The sequence below is a fragment of the Protopterus annectens genome, chromosome 11.part0 (assembly GCF_019279795.1).
Source record: "Protopterus annectens isolate FY-2018-M chromosome 11.part0, PAN1.0, whole genome shotgun sequence".
Taxonomy (NCBI): domain Eukaryota; kingdom Metazoa; phylum Chordata; order Ceratodontiformes; family Protopteridae; genus Protopterus; species Protopterus annectens.
The window spans coordinates 122,631,041-122,651,228 of record NC_056745.1 but is presented as its reverse complement, the minus strand read 5'-3'; the positions used below and the strand labels follow the sequence as shown (position 1 = coordinate 122,651,228).

The following is a 20,188-nucleotide window of genomic DNA, read 5'->3' as shown; positions in this document are numbered from 1 at the left end:
GAGTAGTATGAAGAAGTACAATTAACAGACAAATGATCATAATAAATAAAAGCGGAGTTATTCAGGAGACAAGTCTGCTCAAGTTTAATTCTTCAGTACTTTTCTAGAAAAGGAATGTTAATCATCTGATGTTTTGGACTGTTTTATAACTGTAGCTTATAATTATAAAGTTTAAGGAGTTGAACAAAGCCTAAAAAACAAAATCCCTAACATCCATGCCTGGCTCTCCCATAACCATCCCGACATTACTGCCATTTCTGGAACCTGGCTGAAAACCTATATAAAAGATAGCAAAATCCTACCACCAGGTTTTCAAACCATTCGCAACTATAGAGTCCACAAAAAAGGAGGTGGAGTAGTAATAATCTACCCCACCTCCCATACCATAACGCCCTACTCCAATAAAATATCAAACTTTGCCAACACTGAAATTATAATAGGTTTACTAAAAATAAACAAACACAAGTCCATATGTATCACTGCCCTCTATATTCCCCCTGCCGATATCAAAACTCTTGAAAACATCCTGTTCTGGTTCTCCTCCAATATAAAAAATGAAACCTATATACTCAGTGATACCAACATCAACTGGAATACTATTAACTCTGAAGCCCCGTCCCACACAATCTACATGTACAACTTCTCCCAACTAATACAATCTTCAAACAGACCAAATAAAGATGGTACCTCTGGTACCATCATTGACTGGATCCTAACAACTCACCCAAACCTCATCACCAAAGCTGGAACATTACCTGATCCTCTCAGCAATCACCCACCAGCCTTCACCAACCGTCTCCCATCTCCACTGCATAAACAACACTACTACAGCCAAACCCGCAAGCTCTCCTCTTTCAACCCTCTACCTTTCTCCAAATGCTTAAAGCATACTGACTGGTCCTCTCTAAAAACCCTTCCTCTAGATGATGCAGTTTCCTACTTTAACCACTCATTCCTAACCCTTCTCAATCAGCAAGCCCCCCCCCTCGAACCAAAAACATCAAACCAATCCCTGCCCAGGGTTATAAAAAGATACTAAACTAGCCCATCCCCATAAGCACTATAAATAGACTTCTCCTCAAACTCAAACCCTGTGCAATGCACTTGACAACCTTCCACCCACCTTCCTCAAACAATCTACAGACAGCATTGCCAATCCCATCTCTATTCTTCTAAATAAATCCATACAAGAAGCATACGTCCCCTCTATCTGGTGCCATGCTTACATCATCCCCCTCCACAAAGGTGGCAAAAATACTGATACCACCAACTTCAAGCCTATTGCCATCCTTTCCCCTCTTTCTAAAATACTAGAGAAAAAAATACAAGCACAACTCATGGCATACCAAACACTAAACAATCGACTCACCCCTACCCAACACGCCTTCCGCCCTGGCCATAGCACCATGACTGCCCTTCTTTCCTTTCTTGAAACCATAAACCTCGAACGCGACTCAGGCAAGTTCGTATCCACACTATTCCTAGATCTGTCAAAGGCATTTGACGACATCATCTCACACACCGTACTTATATCCCAACTCTCCACCCTACACCTCTTCCATCACCATTGCCTGGTTTTCCAGCTACTTGTTCAACCGCCAACAAGCTGTCCAATGGAAAACTTCAACCTCCACCTTCCTTCCCACACCCACAGGTGTCCCACAAGGTTCTGTTCTTGGCCCTCTTCTCTTCAACCTATTAAGTAACAACTTTCACCAATCCATCCCATACTCATCTATCATCCAATATGCAGAGGACTCAACAATAATCTGCTCAGCCTTCTCCCCTCCGACCTCCTAGCAAAAACCCAACTAGCCTTCTCCAAAACAGAAACCTGGATGCAGTCTAACCATCTGGCACTAAATGCAAATAAAACCAAACTAATGTTTTCCCCCTACCAAAACTCCATTGACAAATCCACATTCACCATACAAAGCCAAATAACACCCTCCTTGAAATTGTTCCCAACACCAAGCTTCTTGGCATCATTATTGATGAACTAAAATTTGACACCTAAATCCAATCCACAATCAAGAAAATCCATCAAAAGTTAAGTCTCCTCTACAGGCACAACCGCTTTCTAAGCCCCTCTACCTGTCAAACTCTTGCATCCACCTTCCTACTCCCCTCCCTTATGTATGGTGGTCCCCTCTTTTTACCACTCTTCATCTTGGCCTTTGGTCCAAACTTGAATCCTGCTACCACAAGATCTCCAAATTTGCAACCAATTCAAAAAAACTCATCCCACCACTGCCACTCCCTCCACACCCTCAACTGGCTTGAACTACCCAACTACCTCAGTTACCTACAACTCTCCATTGCCCACAAGCTCATCTTTAAACCTGCCAACTGCCCAGCTCTCGCTACTTCCTTAAAAACCTTACATTCCCAAGTGCTCACTCAGATCGAAAAACCAAAATCTCCTTCAGGTCCACAAACCTGCACGACCTCCTGGCCATCTACTGCTGTCCCACTCCTTAGCTAAACAGTGGAACTCTCTCCCCACAAACCTAAGCAACCTACCTAACCATACAAATTTTAAATCTCAGCTACTCTCTCATCTTTCTTCCAAATGGGAATGCCCTTGCCATGCTCCAACTTAACCCCCCATTCCACTTTGCACCGACTCATCCAACTACCTCTACTATTACTTCATCCCATCCAAAACAATTCCTCTCCTACTAAAAACTAATTTTCTCTCCAATATCTACTGTACTATACTCTCCAATCTCAAATATACTATTACCCTCTCCATGCATAATATTTTCCTAACCTACTAAAGGCTAGTAGCTATATATTTTGAAATGTTAAACCTACAATTGAGTTTATAACAAAAATATTCACCATGTAAATGTTGAAATTTCTGTATTGAATTATGTCTTCATTTTTGTAACATTGTGACAAGCCAATTGCAAATATCATGGAGCTTATCTGTACATGTTTAATTAGCTGTATGGACCATGTCCTTTTGTAACATGTGAAATGTAACTTTCAATTATTGTGGAGCTTTTCTCCCAGGGTCTCCACTGAAAACGGGCTCTTCTTGGCCCAGTGGACTTCCCCGGTCATCAAACTTAAATAAATAAAATAAAATAAATAAATAAGAGTTTTTATCTTTCATTTTTCCTCAAACGACAAGAAAACAAAGGCAATTTGTTATTTTCACACTAGGAACAGTTACTTCCTTGTATCTCTGCTGTAAATTACACACAATACAATACTACATTGAAATAGGTATATGTAGCATTGTCATAGTACATAGAGATTAAACAATTTACATTTTTGACAGTCACTATGTGCCTTCAGACAGGAGTGTGCAAAACAACTTTACTAAACTGACCACTTGGGCACAAAAGAATAAATATGCATATGGCTTCCAAATATGAAACAAAACCTACAAGATTTAGGATTTTGCCTGAAAGTGTTTGCATAGGTACTTTTATATGCCAAACAGACACCAAAGAACTTTTCCTCAGGCAGATGACAAATGTTGGAGGTGTGATGGGGAAGAAAGAGGAACAGGGAACATATGTTTTGGGACTGTAATGACTTGGCAGACTTTAAAAGTTCCCTACAGAGTGCTCTTGTCAGGAATACTGGGAAAGCAAATGAGTCTAGCTAAGAAAATGATTTTTTTTGACCTGGGATACAAGACCTGAACTTTCTAAACAAAACTAAAGCCTTAAGTTTAATTCTAGTAGTTGCCAAAATAGCAATTACTAGAAAATGGAAATCAAAATCAGAACCAACTGTACTTGAAGTAGTGATTATTGGAACAGAGATACAAGAAATGGAAGTGGGATCTTTAGAAAACGGTAGGAGCAAATTACATAGAAAAAAATGGAAATTGTGGGAACAATACGTGCAGAAAAACATTTTGGAGGAGGAATGAGGTTTAAGGGAAGACAGGAACTGATTTATGTAATGTTGGTCTGATTATATTGTATAGAATGGCATATGTGCTGTATAACATTTAATGTTTTTAAGCACGAACTTGTTAACATGGTTTGACTACTTTTTAAGTTTGCCTATATCACAATAATTCAATAAAGGTGTTAAAAAAAGTAAGCATGTGAGATTTGGGAGTCAAACTGAAAGGTGAATATTTAACACAGCACACAATGACTGAAACTGTAGATTCATTTAAGGACCTGGGTATAGGGGTAGATCCAGCTTGGGTTTTTCTAATCATATCAACAGAACTATATGTTGTATAAAGATTTATAAAGTCTAGGAAATCAGAAATGATAACATCATTGTTAGTTACATTAGACTCAAACCTGAGTATGGAATAACAATATGGAAACCTGATAAACACAAACAAGCATGAGTAAACTAGAAAGAATACAGTGGAAATATACCAAGAGCATTCATGAATGTGAAAACTTAAGTTACTATGAAAGACTAAAATATTTGAACTTGCACAGTGTCTTGTACAGATATGCAAGATGAGACCCTGTTCAAGTATATGGGCCATTCAGAGACTACTACCTCTGTGATTGTTTGGGGCTATCAAAATGTAACAAGAAAATCAGACAACCTATGTAGATGTTTATACAGGAATGAGAGGTGTACTAATTGGATCTCAGAGAGCAGCTGATGTTTGGATTACACTACTAAATTACATTAAAACAAGCACTAGTTTATAGAAATTTTTAACAACAACCTGCACTTATGGGAATAGCTGTTTTGGTATATTAGCAGGCTAGAAAGGCATTGCCCATACTTGAAATATTTTTATGTATATGTGCACAGGCATTGCTTCTCTGTTTACAGTATTTTCACATTTCTACACATTTGTGCAACTGTGAAGTTAAAAACAAAAAGGCTAGGAAGCACGTACTACTCAAACTGTTGTCAAATAAATATACTGAATTTATTTCCATAAAATGAAGCGCTTTTAGTCGTCCTCTTTGGGACAACTTCTTCAGATTAAAAACACACACTTTTTCCACCTTATTTATACGTTTTACCAGACATGTGATCAGAAACTCTGTTTACTACACGGAACAGTAATCCATGTTTCGTTACAAAGTAGTGCCATATAATGTCTTATACAATACACCATACATTTATCTTCCCTAAAAGTTAGTAATACATTTAAAAATAATTTTATATGTATACATTTAATTACTTAATATTACTCAAAATAACTTTAAAAATAAGTAAAAAAATAATATATATGAATGTATTTTTAACAATCGCCTATTCAAATTCCTCAGTTTTAAAAGACATGCTATGTTACAATGGTCATTAAGACCAGGGTCTTGGAAAGCATTCATGAAGTTAATATATTTATGTAAGGGGTTGTGGGAGGCAAAGTCCTCTCCACACTGGAGTTGCAGGAGGAGGATTGCCCCCTTGCAAAAAACATTTTAAGGTGCGTTTCATGTAATGCAGTTTCCTGTGAAATGCGTTTCTGCATCAGCAGTGATTCACTGTCTGTGTTCTTCTCTTTTCTCCACTATTGTGGATCCTTGGAATTACTATATTTAATTTGACAATGTGTGTGTTATTTTATGTGGGGTGCAGGGGAGCTTACCAGCCCTTGCAAATTGTCTTTTTGAAAACTTTTCCCTTTGACTGTACCATTTTTCAGTTATTTTGAATTTGATGAAATGGTGTTTCAGTGAGTTACCATAAACCTGTATTATATACATATACACAAACTTGCGTGTGAGCGTGCTGACAAGCACACACACTGCTCAAGACAGCCAGATGGGCAGACACTACTACTCTGGAGACAGACAAGGGGTGGATACAGCTAAAGTGACATCATTACTCTGTACAACAGTTGTGGGCAAATATGCCAAGTCCCTCAAGCATGAGGCCATTTCCTGGCATTCTACGAGGAACAGACAGACACTGATGAACCCATAGTCTGCTGGGCAGTCTGTATTATGGAAGAAAATTGCCCATTCGAAGCTCAAAGAAAAGGAATGAATACAGGGAAACATTTTTAGCAGAAGTAAAACTGAATATATTGTTAAAATGTGGTACATAGTAATTCAAGCTGTAATCAAGAGGCTGTACTGTAGACAAAACTATATGCAACTTGCATTATTTGCTGCATTTCTATTTCAACAGTAACACACACTAAAGCCTTGCTACGTCCTCTTGTACCCTTGCTCTTAATTTAGAAAGTCTTGTGCTAGTAATTCTTACACAGATCATTTATTAAGTGTTGATGTTATGCACTTGCTAGTAAACCTAAACTGTAAACGAAATTGTTAGCGATACTACTGCATTAAATGCATTCGGAAGCAGTAGTAGTAGTATTACAAGGCCATAAATACAAACAGTACATAACAATCCACATGAAGTAACACACACAAATGCAGAATGGTAAGGCTACAAAAATAAAAGATGCAGTATATACACAGTTCCAAATGCTAACAACCAGCTCAGTTCTAGAAGGCCAATGAAAATTGCAAAACTAACGGTACAAAAGTCGGATTTTTCTTGAACTCTTAACATCAGTCAGCTTTGAAATTATGGAAAAGAACATCCAGTGGCTGCCCCAATGGTGTGAAAGCAGTGTGCTTGCATGCAGCACTAGCAAGCTGGCTTTATCAGATTTTGAAAATTAACGGAAAATGCCACCCTCTCCTATAGATTACCTCAACACTTAGGTTCGTTTTCTCCCTACAATATGGTTCTAGTATTGTTCAGGTACTAGAACTGCATTGTAACCAAAGGAAGGTAAACCCACACTTTTCTAAGCTTAACAGACTTTAAGCTTACTTTTTCAGATACTTTGGCAGTGGAATCCATTTCCATTTGTGCAAAACAACACAGATGCATAGTTTTCCTTCTCAGGTACTGCACACAATCTAACATGGACAAGCAGTCCAGCTGATGTCAGCAGCTATTAAAAAAAAGCCAAATTACTGTGAAACTGTTTTCAACTGCCTTTACTGGAACGGCGAAGAGAAACAGCATCAGTCCACCTAGTTGACAGCATTACCACTTAACTTTCTTTCTGCAAAATTATCCTAACTTGGGTTGGTGGGCAGAACATGAAAATATGGCAAATATAAACAAATTGTAAGCAGTATTTTATCTGCAATAGTTTTATTGAAAGTACAGTCTTACACACAGAACTACTGATTTGTCATAGTCAGGGGATTACTTTTTTAATGAAGTGCTAGCATGTACAATATAACAATGCAAGGTACAGCAATGCTACAGAAGTGGGAAATGTTAAAAGGCATTTTTGCCACAGTTTAAAAAAATCTTGTTACACAAATTCAAGTACAGATATCTGTACTTTTTATGCTCTGCTTGTAAAATACTTATGTGCAAAAACAGCAAGCTCATTAGTACTTTTCTCCATCATTTAGATAATTAAAAAAATTAAAAATCTTTCTACTGCAGATACTAGCGAGTAGCACAACCAGTTCTCTTAAGCATTTACACCTCCACCTCCTAGATTACAGTGGCAGATTTTACAACTCAGTTAAAGACAGTGCTTGTATAACAGGACTACACAGTGGCAAGCCTTACAAAAGCCTACAATTTACCTAATTTCCTTGGCGGGAGCTGTACAAGTGCTTTGAATTGCTTAAAACAAGCTCTGTGAGAAATGTATTTGATGATCATTCAAGAAAAAAATGCAAGTGCTCTTGCTACTGAAGGCATGCAAAATGTTTGCGACTCACATTGCTTCCAATGTATCTCAGACTAGGAAGACATCACTTCCTTATGTTTAGTACGACTCCTGCAAAGGGGACTTTATTATCCCTTTCTCAGAATATTTAAAGCACTAAAACAAGATCACAATACAGCAGTATGGCACGTCCAGTATTTTTGAAAAACTAATAAACTGTTTTAAAAAGCACCACAAGTGATTCTGATGCCTTGAAATGACAGAAAACAAAGAGACAATGAAAAAAAAAATAATTCTGACTTCAAGATGGAGTTTTCCTTTAAAGGATTATATAGAAAAAGAAAAGGAATGCACGTGCTAGGCTAATGACAACTCTCCTTTAATGGAAAACAGTGGGGACTGAGACACTTCTCCTTGCACAAACCAGAAGAAAGGGGTTACCATTTTTGTAGTAAATCAAGACTTTGTACAACAATGAGCAGGTCACAATTATTTGACGATTTTGAGTTACTCAAGCAAGAAAGCCTGGGAATGATTATGGTGATAAACTCTCCATCTCACTACTACTGTAAAGCTCAAAACTCATGCCCCACCCTCAAAGACAAGCATCTGGCATGCCAATCAATCCCCATCCTATCTAGAGACTATGGAATCTTGTTTTGCTGCTATTCAGTATCAAAGTTTAAAAAATTACACTGACATTTACTGCCACCTGGCGTGACCTGGTCACAAGGGTTCTTAAAGGATTCTTATGGGTGCTCAAATGTCTCAAAACTAGAAATGCAAACATTATACATATTTGGAAACAATTTCATGGTACACTTCACAGTACTGTTTGCAATTCATGTATAATATGATAATACAACCATTTTTACATAAAATCATTTTGTAGAAAAAAAGATTCTGCTGTTCTGTGATGTATGGGATCCAGTTCCATTATTCAGTATTCGTGCTGCCAGACTGTACTGAAACCAGACTTTGAAGTTCATCTTGCAGATATAGTGCACAGTTCTACTAGACAAGAAATCCTTTCTGGAAAAGAACTGGGAATTCAAGCAAGTTAACAGTGAAGCTGAGCAATGCTGACATCATTTCCAGTAAATTGTAGTTACTATACCCCTGCATTTTCAACAAAGCAACACAACCTACCCGTTGAATTATTTCCCAGTAAAACATTAATCAGATCTAACCTCTGGAGAGATCTCTGTGGTATCATGCAGCTAATTCTCCTTTCTTCTATCCAAACTTCATTTCCCACCTAAGCTTTATTCCCACAATTTCATATCTGCCACCTTAGTGTTCCATTCCTTCAGCTTTTTACAGCCACTTAAAAACAATGGTGTTCAAAGCCTTCCCCTGAAGGCTGTACATATTACATAAAGGACTCTTCTGTGTGCAATTATTAGTTCAACATTTCAGAAAGACAATGGATACCAGTAAAGTAATCAGATAACTTGGGCCCAACTAAAACATCATATGCTTTACAAAAGGCATATTACTTGAACTAAACACAAGAAGCAATTATCTGAAATCAGACCAAATTAATTCAATCTTGAATGAAGGTTCCTGTGATATTTGGGCATGATATGAAGAGAATAAAAGCGTACAGAGTAACTCTCTAATCTCTTGTATCTCACAATATCTTAGTAAACGGACATTTTCAGTTCATACTTTAATAGGTTTGCATCACTTGAGTAACAGGCACTCCGATTAAAAAGGATGGTTTGCTATGGTCAAAAGTAATGCTCCGTAACATGCTGTTTGAAGTAATGTTAGACAGTGAAAGTAGCAATTTACAGAAATCCTGTTTCTGGGTGGCTGTATTTAGCAGCCATGAGTACCAGACACTTGTCTCCTAACCATAAATACTGAAAATGTTCCTCTTTAAGTGAGGATGATTATGAGCCCCATTTTGAACAAACGACTATCCAGATAACAGATGCACAGAATTCTTAGTGGAGCCATGCTGCAGCTAATGATTAACAAAAGACTCAGTTTGATCAATCTGCAGAGCTTCTTTGAGCAGTAATTGTCTCCTAGATCTTGTGTTAATGCTTTGCTAAATGTCCAAGGTCATTCATTAATCATGTTTATTGATGCTGAAAAATACTACAGCCATGCATAAATAAACAAAACCAGTACTATATGGGGGGGACGAAAAACCAACAGCACAATGATGACAAAGTCCGATAACCAATACTATTGATTAAGCCTCATTTTCATCATCTTCCATTCCCCCCCTCCATGTTGACACATGTAAGTGTTGTCAGGGTTTCTTAACATTATTTCAATAAAAAAGTAATGTTCCCATGCCCTTCTGTTCATGGAATATTGATGAGAATATTTCTATAGACAAAGCTAATTCAGTTCAAAATACCTAAAAAGTATCTGAACTGTTCATTCTGAGACTTTAAATGAGGCCCTGGGCTTTGCCATGATGGTATGTTCTAAACAAATGTACAGATAGCCTCCTGTACAAAACAGATGCAAGTATAGATATTTTTCAGAGTACATTAATCATGCTTGCTCATTAATGACAGAATGCATTTACTGAGGCTCATCTCCAAGCTACCACCAGGGTGTTTCTAAAAATGGCTACACATGCTAGACAGCTTTCTGCAGCACAAACAGCATAAGTGGGAAGCACTGTCACTAATTAAAAGGTTTCTAATTCTGTTAGAATAGTTCTGGAAATACTGTATACCTAGGCATAACTCGGCTTACAATAGTATGTTTCCTGTATGTTTTCTTTTTAAAATATTGCCTAAATGGAAGTATTAGCTTACTACTTGTATCTAAACTACAGTTCTGTGCATTTCATCAAAGCTAGTACAAATTATTAGTTATTTCGGTGTTTGGTAACAATGAGCAGGAATGGCGAATAATGACAAAAAATCAATTTTATGTTGTGGGGAAACTAAATGAGAATAGCAGCCACACACTCACTCCCTCTCTGTTTTCATTTATCTACTCGCATATTAAAGACAGAGGGGAAAGAATGAGGGAGAAAGTAATGGAAGTATGAACTGAGAAACACAAAAATGGCAAATGTTTCAAATGTAATATGCAATTCAAATGACCAACCTTCATCGCAACAGCTACAGCTTTAAGCCTGCAAAGACTGGGTCTGCTAGTAACAGTCAGAACTAACAAAGAAATACTAACTCAGATACCACTCCATAGAAAATTTGCTACTTCAAAAGTATTAGTTTGACAGACTTTGCTGACTAAAGCAAGCCAAAAAAAAAGTGATTTTGAAAAGCAATTAGGAAGGCAAGCCTCCTGCATCCTAATCTTAGATATAACACGCACAACAGCACCTAAAAGAATTTCTCTTCCTTGCAAAAGAAATCTTTGTATTTAAGTTTAGAGGGTGGGGCTTTAAGTGAGCTTGCCTCCTGCAGAAATGCTTTCAACCAACTGTGCCTGTGTTTCTTTTATCCAAATGTATTTCCATTATTATGCCAGTTATTAACTCTGTTATACTACCGCAGTATTTGCAAGCTGCAATATTTGTTTCAGTCAAATCAAAAGAACGGAATTCATTTCTGAAAGAATAAAAAGGGCTTCAAAATACGGTAAGCTTCCCAAACCACCTAGTTAACTCGGAGGATGAGTACTAAATATACATGTCACACCTTTAAGTTATACAGCCACAAAAGCAAATCTTTTTTAACAGATGTACAGAGGAGTCTGCCATAAAGATCTTGGCAAAAACAGGGGAGTGTTCAAAAATATTTGTAAACTAATTTTCTCATGCAGAGCATCATAGAAGAAATACAAATTCCCCTAGAAATAGATGTTCTTGTATAAATAGCTAAAAATGTACAATGTTGCACATACATTTAGGGGAACACAGAAAACCAAACGCTACCAGCTTTCTTTCCTTTAAGCCATGTTATCATCCATAGAGTAAAACTAAGCTCCATGCATCATTCTGCCTGATCATCCATATGGTACTGCTAAGTTCCATGCTATACTCAGTGTGATAATCCATACAGTACTGCTAAGCTCCATGCAACATTCGTTGTGATCATCCATATGGTACTGCTAAAGTCCATGCAATATTCGGTGTGATTATCCATACAGTACTGCTAAGTTCCAGGCTACATTCGATGTGATCATCCATACGGTACTGCTAAGCTCTATGCATCATTTGGAGTCATTAACTTTATCTGCCTTATACTCTTCCACATGCTGAGCAGTTAGCTAGGAGAAAGCCTTTCACTGTGAACTTCAGTCCATCCAGCTCCAGTTAAGCCTCCTGCGTGCAAGGTTTGCTCCTGAACCTGGGTCTATAGCAATGAAAAAGACATTTGTGTTGCACTTAATCATAATTGTAGATGTTCAAGTAGATCAATGTTGCAGTACTGATTCTTAGGCCTCACTGCTGTGCAGAAGCCCATATCCACAATTTCCAGAGTCTTTGCATCATCCCCAGCTGACAGAAGTCGGAGGACAAACTTTCAGACATCAGGGTATAAAACAGCATAATAGTCAGGTCTTTCTGGGCTGTAGTAGTCAGTCTGAGGCCCAAAGACAACATGATCCTCCCAGATGCCTGCAGTTTTGCGACAGAGAGACACTGGACTAGACATAGAGGAAGGGGTTTACAGGGAGGGGATAATGATGGCAGAATAAGGGGGTCAAGCAGACAAAGGGGAAGGAGGGTGGGATTTGGTACTGCAACACTGATCTACCCAAACATATACAATTATGGCAGGTGAGACACAACTGTACTACATTCGTAGTCAATGATGCAGTGCTGATTCTTGGGAGAATACCCAAGGCTATAGGTCAGAATGCTGCCCGTCTGAGGGCCCCTTGGATTGCAAATTCTGTAAAACAGCAGTGGCAACACCTCCCCTAGCCCTGGATGCAGTGCCTAAATGGTAAAGGTGTAGACTTAAGAACAGGTGGCAGCTACCAACATGGCCTGGGTAGGGATACTTGTAGGAAGGCAGTGGTGGCCGCACTATGTCTCATGGAATGTGCTGTAAAAGATGCTGGTAGCTGCTTTCCATGATGGAGTATAGCAGAAGATGATACAATTAGCAATCTATTGTGAAATTGTCTGACAACAGGCCTGCCTTCTTTTCCTTCTACAAAGGCCACTTAAATGTTGCTCTGCTCTATTGGGAGACTGTGCCCTGTTAAGGTTATATCTGAGCTGTCACTGCACATCCACTGAATGTAGGATTTGTTCAGCTTTACTTTATGGATTGGAATAAAACACCGGCAGGTGTACACAGCCTGGTTTAGAGAGAACTCTATTACTACTTTGAGCATGAAACAATGGTTAGCTCTCAGGGTAACAACATCCCTGTGGAATACAGAGAAAGGTTCTTTGCACATCAAGACTTGTAGTTTTGAGCCCCGCCTGGCTGAGGTGATTTGCTATTAGCCAGGTGATCTTCAAAGTTAGCATCTTTGAAGAGGCAGAAACAGCTGGCTCAAAAGGTTGCAGGTAAGTTTTTCCAAAGCATAGTTCAAACCCCAAGAGGGAACAGGGTTTCTCCTGGGTTGTCTCGTGTTTTACTCCCTTAAAAAGCAGGTTCATGTACTGCTGAGTATAATGGGTGGACAGCAAGGCATGTAAGCAGAGATAGCAGATGCATGTACCTTAATACCTGAATAACAAAGGCCATGGTATATAATACTGAACAGTATTCCAGTATCAGATTCATGCCAGCTTTACGTGGCTTCAAAACTTTGGCCTGACACAAAATAAAAAAAAAGCTTTTCCACTTTGATAAGTATGACTTTCTGGTAGTTTGTTTTCTTGCCTCTCTCAATATAGATAACACTTTAGAAGAGTAATTTGCATGGTCTGGTATTAAGATCCAATCTCCAGGCTGTTAGCTTGAGCATGCTCAGGTGTGGGTGGATTACAGACCCCATTCAGTTGGGTGAATAGACCCATTGCCATGGGAAGAGGATAGCATCTCCCCTCCCTGGGGTCAACAGAAAAAAGAACCAGTTTTGCCTTGACCAGAAGGGGGCTATGAGTATCCTACTTGGTATGTCTGACCTTACTTTTTGCAGAACCCTGGGGAGTAAAGGTAACAGAGGAAAGGCACACATGAACAGGTACATTTGAAGGAGAAAGCATTAGTTCCCCATGTCCCTGTTCATTGCAGTTGTCTTTTCTGAAGAGCAGCAAACCGATCTAGGAGGTCAAGGAAACTCACTCACACTCTTCAGCATCCATCCATTGGGGTCCAGAAGGTCCCTGATCAAAGAATCTGCTACGGTGTTGTTCTGACCTGGGATGTAGGATACTGTCAGTGTCAATTGTAGTTCTTGTACTAAAAGACATATCTTGAATTGCTAAACTACATAAGCGGAAATAATGGGTTCCCCCTTGCTTACGTGCCCCATAACTGTAGTGGTGTTGTCCAATTCTGCAAGATTTCTTGGAGTCAGACTGCTTTGAAAGACTTTTATTGGTAGATAAACTAACAAGAAATGTTGGCAGTGTATGTGTAGTTGGGTCTGTATTATAACAGTGAATGCTTAAAAAAGCAAACGTTGTATAATCGACCCCCAAAAAAATGAAAATACAAATTCCAAACATACGGAACGTCGATTTTTTTCCCCAGAGGAAAAAAAAAAAATCGCTGAGCCGCAAAAAAAAAAAAAAAAAAAACAAACTCTGTGCCCCCCACACCCCCCTACTTAAATTTGCACCACAGTGGAGGAAATGACAAAGTCCCAAAAACGGCCCAGTGATTTTTTTCCCCTAGGAAAAAAATTGCTGTTCCGTGTCTTCATGATTTTGCCGTTTTGACATTTAACTGTCGATTAAACAGCGTTCGCTTACTTAATAAGGAACCTGTGCAGTTCCCTGTGCGCTGGGCTCCAGACTCCCTGCACCTTCAACTGTCCTAAATGTGCTCCCCAGGGTATGTCTGGGCTGTCTGAGCTGATGGTTTCTTCTGCATCTGGTAGACAGATGTTTGACCCAGGTTCTGTGCAATGATATCTATCCACCAAACTAGTTCCTTTTTCAGGCAAGGGAGAAGAGGCACCAAGGTTTCTAAGGGTTGTTAAAGCAGTCACCAAGTGTTTCTAGAAATCACTGGAGTTTTCTCAAGTGCAGCTTTGGAAAGGAACCAGTAAGTCACAGGATGGCATGCATCTCAAGACCCTTAGGTATTCCCTTGCAGGGATTGACTGCCTTTATAATACACTCTACAGATGGCTTGTGAAGTAAGAAACCTGGTCTTGGGGTAGGAAGGCCTTTTGTTGTACTGAGACAGTCAGTCCACCCAGAAACAGAATTCTTGGTCTCTGGCTGTAGTTGAGACTTGGAGGTTTAGGGAGAATCCTACCATCAGAAAGCAAACCATGGTCATCTGCAACGCTGAGTGAAGTTCCAGGATTACATAATGGTTAAGGTGTTTACCTTAAAGACACAAGGCGCAGGGTTTGATTCTCACATGGGGTAACTGGCTAGGCTTCAAATGGCCCAAAAGGGCAGTTAGCCTAGTACTAATCTATGAACAGAAAGTTGTCCAAGTAAGGGTAAATGTGAACTCTTCAGGCTCTGCAAAGGGCTACAACTGTTGTTGGACATTTGCTGAAAACTCTGGGAGCAGTAGATAAGCCAAAGGGCTAAGTAGAGTTGGAAATGTAGTCAATAGACTCCCTGGAAGATCATGATAAATAGTTTTGTAGGGTTATCATTTTGAACTTTATATGTGCAGAAACTTGTTTAACTTGGACAAGTCTGAGATTGGTCTCCAGGTGGCTTTTGTTCTTGTAAACAGGAATATTCTTTTTTTTTAATACCTTTATTAAATTATCATTTAAGACAAATGCAAACAAACATTAACAGAAAAGAAAACAAATCATATTAACATTTTCCATTTATATACATCACTTAGGTTTTCTTTCTTGAACTATTGTTAAACATATAACTTGCTCAATGCCTGCCTTCCTTTAAACCTCACTCCTCCACCTGAGCATTATTTTGCATGTATTGTTAGCACAATTTCCATTTATTTGAAATTTGCTCCTCTTCTTTTCCAAATATGTCTCTTCTAGTTCTTCTCTTTTTTACAATATTCAATACTTTAAATACTGTAGATTTTGATTTCCATTTTATAGTAATTGCTTTTTGTGCAGCCAATAGAATTAAACTCAAGGCCTTATTATGCCTAGGCAATTTAAATCCTGTGCCCCAACTCAAAATAAAAATTTCCTTAGTTACAGCCACTGGCTCAAACAACATTTCTCACGGGGTATTCTAAGAATGTTTAAAATCTGCCAACTCAATACACTCCCAAAACATATGTTCCCATTTAACTCCTCCTTCCCCATCACACCTCCAACATTCGTTATTTAACACAGCAAAAATTTTCAAGTCTGGTTGGGGTATAAAAATACCTATGCAAACACTTCCAAGCAAAAATCCTAAACCTTCTACACTATATTGCACACTCGGGAGCCAGGCATTACATACTATAGCAATAACCCACGCCTGGGTGTGGGTAATGCTAAATTTACCCACGGTTGGCGTGGTTTGGTCCCGAGGCGGCCCGAGGACCAAACAAAGCCAACCGTGGGTAATTAGCATTACCCACACCCAGGCGTGTTATTGCTATTATACATGACATTATTTAAGAAAAGAAACTATTACTTTTCTTAAATAATGGCATAGTATAAAGCCTGTTTGCTGCCCTTCCGCAGATGTCTGGCATCCGTGGCAGCTCTGATGTACCGCGCTGCGCAGTACATCAGAGTTGTAAAAGCACGGAGAAAGCAAGATCTCCGTTGCTTTTAGTCTCGCTATGTTAAATGAGTTTAACATGGCGAGACAGTTAAAATAAGCAACGGAGATGTCCGTTGCTTATTTTAACTGTCTCGCTATGTTAAACTCATTTAACATAGCGAGACTAAAAAGCAACGGAGATCTTGCTTTCTCCGTTGCTTTTTTTTAAAACACTGCCTCGCTTTGTTAAATGGGTTTAACATAGTGAGACAGCTTTAAAATAAGCAACGGAGATCTCCGTTGCTTATTTTAAAGCTGTCTCGCTATGTTAAACCCATTTAACATAGCGAGACAGCGTTTTAAAAAAGCGAGTTATACTAATGGGAAAAGTCCGGGCGGACCTTTTCCATTAGTATAACTCGATTTACAACGGGCACGCTGGCCAATCAGCGTGCACGTTTTGGGGGGATCATGGTATAATTAGGAATATTCCTAGTTCAATTTCTGGCTCCTGAGTAGAATCCCCTTCCCTCTTCTCCTGCAAGTACTGGCTGAATGGAACCTTGTAGCAGAAGTTATGTTAAGATAGGGGAAGAAGTCCTTCTAGGTCTTTTGAGGGCTTTGGTATCCCTTGGAAGGGGGGTTTCTCTGAACTGAATGACCTACTGATCCCTGGTGATGACTTTCCACTATATTTTAACACCTTGACATTGGCAAACTTACATTTACATGAAAATAATTAAACCATATTAAGTTCACATTTATAAACAGTATACATCATTTATGTATCATATAGTCAAAGCAACATTAGATAAAGTGTTCAACTCCTGCCTTCTCTTAAATCCTCATTCCTCCCCCAAAACATTCTTCTGCATGTATTGTTTCTACAATTTCCATTTTTTCTAAGTAATTTACTCCTACCCTTTTCTAAAGATTGCACTTCCTGTTCTTTTACCTCTGTTGCAACAATGACTGCTTCAAGTATAGTTAGCTTCGATTTTGATTTCCATTTTCTAGCAATTGCTTTTTAACGACCTCAAAAATAAACTTAAAGCCTTATTATGTCTAGGCAATTCAGATCCTATACCCAGGCACAAAAAAAGAAAAAAAAATTTCCTTGCCCAGTATTCCCGACTGAATACTCTAAAGCATCTATGCAAACGCTTCCAGGCAAGTCTTAAATCTAGATTTTGTTACATATTTGGGAAAGATACTTTTGTTACATATTTGGGAAAGATACAACTGCGGTGGTGGTGCTGCGGTAGCATTGTCGCCTCACAGTAGGACGTTGTCCTGTTCTATTCTCAGCTAAAGAGTCTTCTGTGTTGAGACATGCGTGAATGGGCACACCTTCATTGAAGGTTGTGCGTCAGAGCTGGTAACTCGGTACGTAAAAATCTACTACTAATCATTAGCAGACCGGAGTTCCGCTGTGGCAACCCCTAACTGGGAAAAGCCGAAACATACAACATTTGGGAAAGATACAAACATCCCCCATTGTTTCTTTGTGAATTGCTCATCTCATCTCTCTTCCCAAACTTTTCTGACCTCCTCCAATTCCCTATAGTTAACGTGCAATATTTTATACACCCTACTTATTATTCTGTTTTTAACAGCAGCTTCCGTTCTACATTCAATTAAAACCGCAACCAGTACAGGCCTTTCATTTAAGGTTCCCCTATCCCTTTGTCTGAAATCCAAATGCCCTCCTTGGCTTCTTCTCATTATATTACCTTTCTCACTCTATTTACTTGTTTGCAACACCTTGGTTCCTTTTTCACCTTCCGCCAGAAAATTCCAGCCCCCTCTTGCCTATTCTCTGAACCCTTAACTGCAGTCATTCTTAATGACAATCTCCTTTCTCCATTCCCATGTTGGCTTAATTATACTTTCTGCGACATTATGAATACAATATTCTGTATGACTGTTATTCTCCTTAAGGATCTGCATCCAAAATCCTATTCTTTCCTTATTTTTTGAATTTCTCCCTCCTTCGCCATCATCCCATTCCATTCTAAAATGTAGCTTGCTGCTTGTGTTGTGTGTAAGAGCCTTAACTGTGTACCTTTAAAATATCCCTTCAAATCAGGTAATCCTAAACCTCCTTGTTCTGTTGGAAGAATCAACTTACCCCACTTGATTCTTGCCTTTTCCCCCTCACAAATTAAATCCTTCAACTTTTAATTACTGCTCACAACTTCACCTCTGGTTTGATAAAAATATGCCTGACCTGTATAAAAATTAAAGGGTCTAAAAATATTTTTACTGTTTTTATCTGGCCATCCATAAGCAACAACTTCCAGTTTCTCGATTTTTTGTACTACCTTTTGTTTAATCTCTTCCCACATATCCTTAGATGCCATAACAGAATCTTTTTTAATCCATACTTCTAAATAATTCATTTTATCATGTTCCAATAAATATGGGTAATGCTGAACCAATTCATGTGTGGGCACATAGTTTACAGCTATAGCCTTAGATTTGTTTTCATTAATTTCATATCCCCAAAAAAAACTGCAATTGTCTCACAATATTCCCAAACACTGAAATGTTCCGTTCTGGTTCCATCAAGTACAATATAAAATCATCAGCAAAGAAAGCCAGCTTTTCTTGAACACTATACCAATTATATCCTTGAATTTTTCAGTCCCTTATTTTCTTACCAATGGTTCCAAATATAACACAAACAACAAACAGGAAAGGGGACACTTCTGCCTGGTTCTTCTGCTCTGTTAAAACTTATCAAAGAGGAACCCTTCCACTTTGATTTTTGCCTCCAATTCCTCAAATATCCTTGGAATTAATCTTATTATGGTATCAGGAAATGCAAATTCTTCCATTGCCCTATTCATAAAAACCCAACCTAATTTGCCAAATGCTTTTTTAGCATCAATACCCACAAATATCAGTGGTATTTTCTTACATTCTGCTTCCCTCTTGATCATCATTGTTCTATTAATGTTGTCAAATGTTTGCCCCTTCCAAATTCACATTGGACCATATCAATTTTATCATTTTTGCCATTCTTTTAGCCATTACAGACAAAAACTTTATAACATAAGTTTAAAATTGAAATGGGCCTATATAAAGCAGGATCAGCGGGGTGGGGTCTTTACCATCTTTAGGTATTACAGCCACCAGTTTTTTCCCCAAGGTGTTGGGACCTCCCCCTTTTAAAATACTGTTTACCAAAAGCCAGAACGAACAGGAAAGTAAATTGCTCAATAAAAGCAGCCAAAATCAGGAGAAATAGAGCAATTCCACCAAGGCACGACTCCAATGGTATTTTCCACACGAACAAGCTTTATTGAAACACACTTTCTTCAGTAGGGGAAGAATTGTAAAAAGTATGCATTTCTATTTCATCTGAGGAAGTCATTAGAGGATGAAAGCGCACCTGTAGTGATAACCGTGTTTATGGTTTTAATCTGAAGAAAGTGTATTTCAATAAAGCTAGTTAGTGTGGAAAATACCAGTGGAGTCGTGCCTTGCTGGAATTGCTCTTTTTTTCTCTTGGTTTTGACTGTTTACCAAAACCTTCCAGATCTTTATCACTCTTCTCTCCTAGCTTCCAAACTCGCACCAGGAATACCACATACTCCTGGAGACTTTCCTGCTGATTGGTTATACATCTCACTTCCTCCTGTCTTAACTGTTAGTTGTTGAGCCTTATCTATCTCTAACCTTGGCATATTTAAGTCTTCCATAAATATTTCCATTTGTGCTTTTTCTTGAATTCTCCACTTATCTGCTTTACACAAATTTTCATAACATTTCCAAAATATCGCCAATACCTCTATAGGATCTCAAGTTGTTTTTCTTGTTACAGGCTCCCTAAGTTTGGCAACAATCCTTTCCATTTT

General features: G+C 38.6%; 1 protein-coding gene across 1 annotated transcript in view; it reads right to left on the bottom strand.

Moving 5' to 3' along the window:
• Nucleotides 1–20,188, bottom strand: part of ERC1 (ELKS/RAB6-interacting/CAST family member 1) — a 3,640,161-nt gene that overhangs the window by 3,286,723 nt on the left and 333,250 nt on the right. The window lies entirely within an intron of this gene.